An 8,947-nucleotide genomic window follows, 5' to 3' on the forward strand; every position below is an offset into this window, starting at 1 on the left:
AAGAAAAGAAAATTGTTAGAATTTAAAATTCTCAAAATAATAATAATAATAAGAGTATTTTAGTCACTTTTTTATAATAGAGATATTATAGTTATTTTTTATAAAAAAATATTAATTTATATTGTTCAAAATTTAATTTATTAATTTTTTGACTAAATTAATTTATTTGATCTAATTTTGATAAAAATAATACAGTTTAATCAATTATATATATTGAATTTTAATTATTAAAAAATATCTTTAAAAATAAAGTTTTAGACTTTTTATCTAAGTGACTCTTTAATATAATTCATTTAACTCGGCACGCATCGTGTGTTACCTAAAGCCAAAACCATGTTGGACAATTAAGGGAAATGAAAGGTTTGCTAACCTCAGTGTATTGAGGCAATTTCATGCCAACGTTCCATAGCTCCATGTATTTGTAAGAGTAAACACCACAGTCATACCTGCTATTATAAAGAGTTATTCGTCAATCCTATCAATACCACCTACAATTTACCAACTTTTAATAAGAAAAATCTTAAGAAACTAATATTTTTTTTATACTGTTACAAGTGTGATTTAGAGTTTATAATTTTGAATTTAGTAGTATTTAAGATTTAAAGTGTAGGCTAAAATAATAAATGACTAAATATGCAACCCGACTTCTGGCAATTACTTCGAAAGGACTACGAGGCTTTGAAAAAAAATACCTAATCCGACTTCTGAACTTTACTTTTATGGGACTGATTAGCTCCTGTGCCAAAAAAAAAAAAACACTGACACAAAAACTAATCAGTCCCATAAAAATAAATCTCAGGAGTCGAGTTGGGTATTTTTTTTATTAAAAGTCTCGTTGTCTTTTGAGGTAATTGTTAGGGGCCGTTTAGAATTTTTCTCATACTAAATTTTATTGAGAATATAAAATTATTTTTTTAATATAAATAAAAAAGAAAGTCCAGAGACTAACACTTTTGTTAAAATTTGGTCAGTGTTTAACCAACAAAAAAGTGAGTAATCTCATACTATTAGATAAAAATCTCACACCATTAAAAATATCAATAATGACTACTTGATGACTACAAATCTCAAAACTTGCTAGTCCCTAAACACTCCTCTAAATAAAAAATATAAACTCACCCGTTGCTCTGCTTTGGTACGTCTGCATATACTATGGAGAATCCCTTGTTGGAGACTTTATACTTTGGGTCTACTACTGCAAGCAACTCTTCCAACCTTAAATAAGGAATATTCATCAACCCGAAACCTTACACTTTCACTACTATACCACACCTGAATTAATATACGAACCCCCTAGAAATTTTAAACAAAAAGTCTTCACTCAACAAACATAAAATAACAAGAAAAGTTGGGTCATGCTTCTTATATCAAGCATACAAAACTATCATCAACTCATAGTGATGTAACATGTTTAACTTATAAATTACTACGAGAACGTATAAGGGACCAACACTTTTATTTAAATTTGGCCAGCACTTAATCACTTTTATTGAAATTTGGCTAGCAATTAATCATCAAAAGAAAAATGAATAATCCTACACCATTAGATGTTATCTCACATCATTAAAAATATTGATAATGACTAATTGATGATTACACATCACAAATTCTATTGCCCCCTAACACTCCTCAATTACTATTGCTAGACTAATGAAATAGGGATATTCTTACCACAAGCTTATCCAACTTCCTTCTATCCTCGTTTGGTGGCTCACAGTGTATTGAGTCGAGCACGTACAATTTCTTCTGTGACCTATCTAGTGCATAACACCACCAATGGTGCTTCCACAAAATGGCCCCCATAAGCTGCAAACATGTCATGAATTATGCCTACTATATACTCTTCACAAAACAATTACGCACTATTAGACAAAGACTAGTATATACCAGGTTTTGATCCCTTATATTGTTTTCTTTCCAATATGGGTTGTCGCCAATAATGGAATTCAAATGGATGTACTCGCCGGCCACAAACTCTTCAAATTTGCTTGCTAGAGATTCCTGCAAGTACAAAGATTATGTCAAAACCTGCTTTTACCAAGCAACACAGTTACATACCAGAAACCCGAAAAACATTACCATGATATATGGACTAAGGCAATAACATTCTCTCATTCTCACGTCTACCCTTCGTGTTCAAAAACTTAGATGCAAAGTGAAGCAACTGTGGAACTCATGTCAGTCCAATAGTAAAAAACAGTTATAGCAGGTTGCAACACCAACCAAAGAAAAAAAAAGGAAATCATAAAATAAATACGTTGTTAACTATCCAAGAACCAGGTGCTGCTGCGGCAGCCTCTGCACGGGTAAGGAAGTTTCCAGAGACGTCCATGATGAGGTTCCTAAAAAGTGCAAGAAACAAATAAAAAAAAAACTCAACAAAATAAAGCAAAGCAATTAATTATTTAAAAAATAGCACGTAGAAAACCATACTCGTTCTTTGTAAACTCATCTTGGGCAATGGCATACTGGTATATCATGTCGCTAACTGCATCTGGATCATGCATCTGCTGAAAAAGAACATACAATCATGCACATGAGGGACACTGAAAATTATCATCCGGCAACAAAAAAATTGTCCTGCTCATTATTGGTGCTCATGGAAAAATCTATCAAATCAAAATAATCAATTAATTAAACAAAGACATCCATAAATAGATGACGATAGAGTACATAATATTGTTTAATTCATCTTTTAACATATAGAAACAAAAAAATGATATATAAAGATAGAGACAAACCTGTGAAATGGTCTTTTGAAGTATCTCTGTAAATGAATTGTCCACCCCCATTTGAGTCAAAAGGGAATTCAAAGAAGATTTTGATTCAGAAATATGCATCACCAATTCATTGCAATTTGAAACATTGCCAGTATCCAAAGATACATCTCCTTTTATCTGAAGCCGTGGACCCCAATTTGCATAAGTGAAAACATTTGATGAACATTTTTGCATAACTGACGACAACATATTATTTGGCGAAGTCCATAACCAAAACATAATTAAAGGAATCACATCACATGCCAATCCTTCATAGCCACACAAAGAAACATGTCCAAGGTTTCTTAATCTTGCTAGCGCACTGGGCACTTGTGCTATGGCAGTGTTATCAGCTTTTAGCACTGCCAAAGATTCCATTTGTTCCACATCTTCTTCTAACTTATCAATCTTTAAACACCCAGAGAGGATGAGAGTTTCAAGAGATGGCAACTTGTATATGCTTCTTGGAAGTACACAAAGGTTTGTACATCCTTCTATATTGATATGAAGGATGTTTTGTAGAGTTCCAATGGTATAGGAAATTGAAGACAATTCTGTACAATCCTTGAGTACTAACTTCTCAAGATTTGGTAGGTATGAAAAATCTGGGGTTTTGATCAAGTCATGTGAATGACTAAGATTTAAAATCTTCAGCTGTTTCAACAACTACAAGAAAAGAAGATTTCAAGGCTTATGTTAGAACTTAGAATACAATACAAGCTTACGAATTATATGTACACGTTAGGATTCTTACCCGGGACTCCTTCCACAGAACTTTGAGTTTGCTGTTTTCTAACTCAATGGAAATTATATTTGATTGATAGCAGTCTTTGGGAGTGTGTCTCAAAGGAAATCCATGCCAACTCATCCATCTAAGATATCTTGAAAGATGTTTGAACTCTCCATTAAGTTGTACACCGGCGAGTTGAAGCAATTTAAGTTTAGTCATACTCTTAAATGCTTCTTTACTCAAACAAATGGAATTGGTCATTGGCAACTTCAAACTCAATCCCTTAGCCTTTAACTCTGTTCCCTAAATGAAATGAAAATGGAATATTAGTTATTGGGAGTTGGAAATTAGCAAAAGCAGTATAACAATTAGATTTACTTTTTCAACAAATAATGCTTATTTCTTTTTTTAATGTCTCTCCCCCCATCAAGGGAACTCTTAATGTTAGCTTTGACAGCACTTTTATTGAAACTAATTGGTTCGTCCCTTTATAAATGTGAAAAAAGTTATTTCTTTATCACATGATACTGATCATTGTTGAACACAATTTAGTCTAGTAAGAGATTGAATTTGGGCAGAGGAAAAATTTAATCATACACTTTTGGTACTAGTTACCTATGATTTTGACAATGGTAGTTAATTACGAACATAAATATTGCATCTTATCTCTATCTAAAACGTAAAGCATACCTCATGATTCTCTAATAGTTCAAGCACTTTCTCATCGTACCATAATCTACTTCACTCTTCAAGTTCAGGTGATTGCTCACAAATTATTGCTCTTCCCATATCTCTTAACAAGTCATGCATTCCAAGCATATTATTGTTATCAACAGTTATAAGGTTTCGCTCTTTAAGTGCACTGATTCCAATTTCTGCACGGAGTCCGCAACCATTTAATATCTTCACAACATCATTCCGATCCATCCCAATAAAAAAGCATGCAATGTCAAGGAATATTTCCTTTTCATAATTCTTACTTAAACCATCAAAACTTATTTGTAGTTTCTTCTGGACTTTATCATGGGGAATTGATTTCAGAGTATCCAATGCACTTTCCCATTCTTTTATTCCCATATTAAACAAATGGGATCCAAGAACTTCCAGAGCCAGTGGCAATCCATTAGAATATTCAACTACATCTCTAGATAGCTTGACAAACTCTTCTTTTGGACATGCTTGTTTGAATGCATGCCAGCTAAAAAGCTCAAGAGATTCAGCCCCATTCATCTTTTCTAGATTGAATGTGTGTTTACACACTCGAAGAAGATCATCATGTCTTGTTGTGATGATTACTACGCTTCCAGGACCACACCATTCACCACTACCACACAAAGCATTGAGTTGGTCCAAATCAGTCACATCGTCAAGAACAATGAGTACCCTTTTAGCACCAAGCCTTTCCTTTAATATTTGCATCCCTGAATCAATGTTATGTATGTGTATCCTTGTTGCAATGAATATATCCTCAAGAAGTTGCTGTTGCAAGAGAACCTTTCCATTATCTTGCTGCCATGTTTCTCTAATGTTCAGGAGGAAGCTCCTGCCATCAAAATCGCGACCAATTTTGTTATAGATGGCTTTGGCAATAGTCGTTTTACCAACGCCCCCCATGCCCTTTATCCCAAGTATCAGAACATCTTTTGTCTTTTGAATGTTTGATTCTTCAATCAACTTTTGCACACGAGGTCCTACTCCCACTGGATGCGCTGCAACGAACAACTCTGTCTTATCTAATAAACGAGTAACGTGTTCAACAATTCTTTTGATATCTTCACTTTCGTTCCTATAAAATATAAAGAGCAGAGATAAGCAGCAAAGTCAGTTATCACATTAGCACAAGATGAAATAATCAATTAGAAAACTCTAAACTAGCTACCAAATAATATATAAGTGTGTATGAGACTTCTAAATACAAATACCTGGAGTTGATCACAGTCGTCCCTGAAAAGCTACTAACTTCACGAAGATCTGTTCTCCAACTTAGCACCTTATCTTCTTCCACTGATCTTCGACTTATAAGACTTTCAAAAGCTTTCCCAAAGTCAGTCTCTTTCTTTTGATAACGTACATCTGAGGCATCTACTTCATAGAATATAGGGAAAACCACTTGACCTTTTGTTCTATGGCATACCATGATATTCTCAAGCTCTTGCAGGCACCATTTTGAATCAGCATAGTGGGTTGAAAAAACAATGACAGAACATGCAGACAATCCAATTGCTTTTAACAATGCGATTGAAATCCGTTCTCCCCTTTGAAGTCCATCAACATCGTTATCATCCTTGAAAGCAGCAATTCCAGCATTTTGGAGAGATGTATGGAGATGTGATGTAAACGTTGGACGAGTGTCCTTGCCTCGAAAACTCACGAAAACATCGTACGTCCTTCGCTGCAAAATAATTATAATAAGAAAAAGGTGAAATTAATATATTGGATAATAAGAAAACATAGTAATGTATACTAAGGAATGCTAGAGGGCCACCACATTAATCAGCCATCAATGTTTAAAAATATGGACTAAAGTATGTTGTTGGATTAATAGACTAAAGGAATTGAGTTAATGACTGAAAGTGATGGCAAAACACAACAAATTCTGATGATCGTCTAACATTTCTTATATATACCTGAGCATCAGTTTGTGATTGCTCTCGAATGATTTCTCTTCCCATGTGACGCAGCAAAGGATGCATTCGAACTCTATCTTTCTCATCAAATGTTATAAGACTCCGCTCTTCAAGGGAACTAATTCCATGTTCGCTAATTCCAAAGCCATAATTTAGTATTTTCAGTGCCTCCCCCCTTTCCATGCCAATACAAGAGCTAGCTATGTCAAGAAATATTTCTTTCTCTCTGTCATCATTTAAGCCATCAAAGCTTATTTTCAAAACTTTGTGTACATCCGGATGGGGAAACCTTTCGAGTCCACCTAATACAGTCTCCCACTCTTCTATCACCTTTTCAAACAACTGACAACCAATTGTTACAAGGGCTAGTGGCAATCCCCCACAATATGCAACTACATCTTCTGCAAGTCTAGCAAACTCGGTTAAAGGTGTTGCTTTTCCAAATGAATTCCAACAAAAAAGTTCAAGAGATTCATTGAAATCTATTTCTTTCACTTGGTACACATAATCAACTCCAATCATACGAAGCAGACGTCTATCTCTTGTTGTGATTATTATTATACTCCCTGCACCAAACCATTCTCGACTTCCACACAAGGCATTCAACTGCTCTATATTATTTACATCATCAAGTACAAGAAATATGCTTTCCAGGCGAAGTTTTTTCCTTAATAAAGCTACTCCTGATGCAATGTTTTTTATGTTTCTCTGTGCTTTGCAAATACCATTCAGTAACTGTTCTTGCAGAAAAATCTGTTGGTTATTCTCCCACATCTCCCGAATGTTTGGGAGGAACATTGGCCTATCAAATTCGTGACGAATTTGATTATAAACACTTTTCGCAATGGTTGTTTTACCCACTCCTCCCATCCCCCATATCCCCATTAACACGACATCATCTGGTTTGTGAGAATGTAATTGTTGAATCACATCTTCCATGCGATATTGTACACCCACTAGATGCTTTGCGATGAACAAGTCTTCCGAAGCAAGTAGAGTAGTTATAACTTCAACAATCTTTTCGATAGTTTCAGCTTCACTTCTGCAAAAATCAACCAACTGATTTTACCTAACTAACGATTCTAACTTTTTCCAATGAATTCAACTAAACTAATGAAACTAATGTATTTGTGGATAAATATATAAATGATTTAATTTATTTTTAATGTGTATTTTATATTTAAAATTTTGAATAGAGGAGTGTTAGAGGCCAGCAATTTTTGTGGTTTGTAATCATTAATTGGTCATCAATAATATTTTTAATGGTGTGAAATTATATCTAATGGTAGATCACTTACTTTTCTTTTGATAATTAAGTGCTGGCCACAAAATACAAAAGTTGTTGGCTTCCTAGACTTTTCCTCTTGGATATCTATTTTTATACTTGTAATTATTAATTAATTTAGTAGCTGGTATTTTGTGATATAATTGTGTATTTTGGAATATTCCAAAATAAAAAATATAAAGAAAGAAAAAAATGCATATTTCATTGTTCTGTTTCCTATTTTGACAAATAAAACAAACAAGCAGATATGGAATTACTTGTTTCTAGTGATTTCAAATCCAGAAAGGTTAGCAGCTTCAGTCAGCGCAGCCCTCCATGCGTGGATCTCATTCTCATACCAGAATCTATGACTTTGAAAAGCTTCTTCAAAAGGACCTCTCTGGTGGCGTACAACTGAGGGAACAACATTGTAGAATACCGGAATGACCGTTTGACCTATACTGTTTCTACACTCCATTATTTTCATCAACTCGTCCAGACACCATCTAGAACCAGCATAACTTTCTGAGAAAACAACAACAAAAAGTCTAGAAGCTTCGATTGCTTGAAACAGTGTGTATGTTATCTGGTCTCCTCTCTCAAGCGCCACATCGTCCCTGAAAACATGAATCCCAGCTTTCGTCAAAGCTGCATAGAGATGCGAGGTGAATCCGGAGCGAGTGTCTTCGCCTCGGAAACTCAAAAACACAACGTACTTCCATGATGGATCGGGGATTCTTGCTGCTGATTGGTAGTAAGACATGGTTGATCATGGAATAGAATGAAGAGCAAAGGGATTCGTTGGGTAATTGGGGAAGAAACTTTATATGATTACAAAGTCAACGCACAAATCAGATCACAGCGTTTACATATGCAGCTCTATCTACGTATACTGCTTAACTTTTTGTTCATATGTTGGAGATTAGAGATTAGTACATGTACAGTAGTAACAAACAATATAAGATTAGATTATTTTAGCTCCACATATAGTTGCTGGTAATTGTTAAGCATTATTGTAGCTCTACAAACTAAAGGGTCTACTATACATACTCTATATCCTGAAATTTATTTAAGGTAGTTATCACTCATTTTCTCTTATATATATAACTAATAATTTTTGTCCGTTTTGAAGTATCAATAATTACACTCTACACATTTTCGTGGTGAATGTCATTGTTTATTGAGCTAAAAGATTCCAATTTGTTCGTTATTACTTAGAGATGCTCACACTCTTGTCTATTGTGTTATGACAACTTTACTTGGGCCAGCAACATATGAAAAGAAAAATTAATTTAAGATGGGGCCAAATGACGCCTAGGGTGATGGTAACTCCAGTAGTTTTTGGATGGATAACTGGGTCCCTGGGGTCCCAAGTCTTAAGGACACAGCATTAATGGATATTACTGATGCTATGTTGGATGATAAGGTATCTCTCTACGCTACTGCTGAGGGAGCTTGGAATTGGGTTATTCTAGACTAATTTCTTCCTAATGAGATGACCGATGTCCTAAAAGCTATGAAGGCCCCCAGATTAATATGGGGGAAGATTACCTCTGTTGGTTCCCAT

At 34.6% G+C, this 8,947-nt stretch overlaps 1 pseudogene; it reads right to left on the reverse strand.

The window, feature by feature from the left end:
- The window catches only part of LOC107475270 (disease resistance protein RUN1-like), an 18,612-nt pseudogene extending 10,168 nt beyond the window's left edge, over positions 1-8,444 (reverse strand).
- Positions 8,445-8,947: the final 503 nt, after the last annotated feature.

This window comes from Arachis duranensis, chromosome 2 (assembly GCF_000817695.3).
Source record: "Arachis duranensis cultivar V14167 chromosome 2, aradu.V14167.gnm2.J7QH, whole genome shotgun sequence".
Taxonomy (NCBI): domain Eukaryota; kingdom Viridiplantae; phylum Streptophyta; class Magnoliopsida; order Fabales; family Fabaceae; genus Arachis; species Arachis duranensis.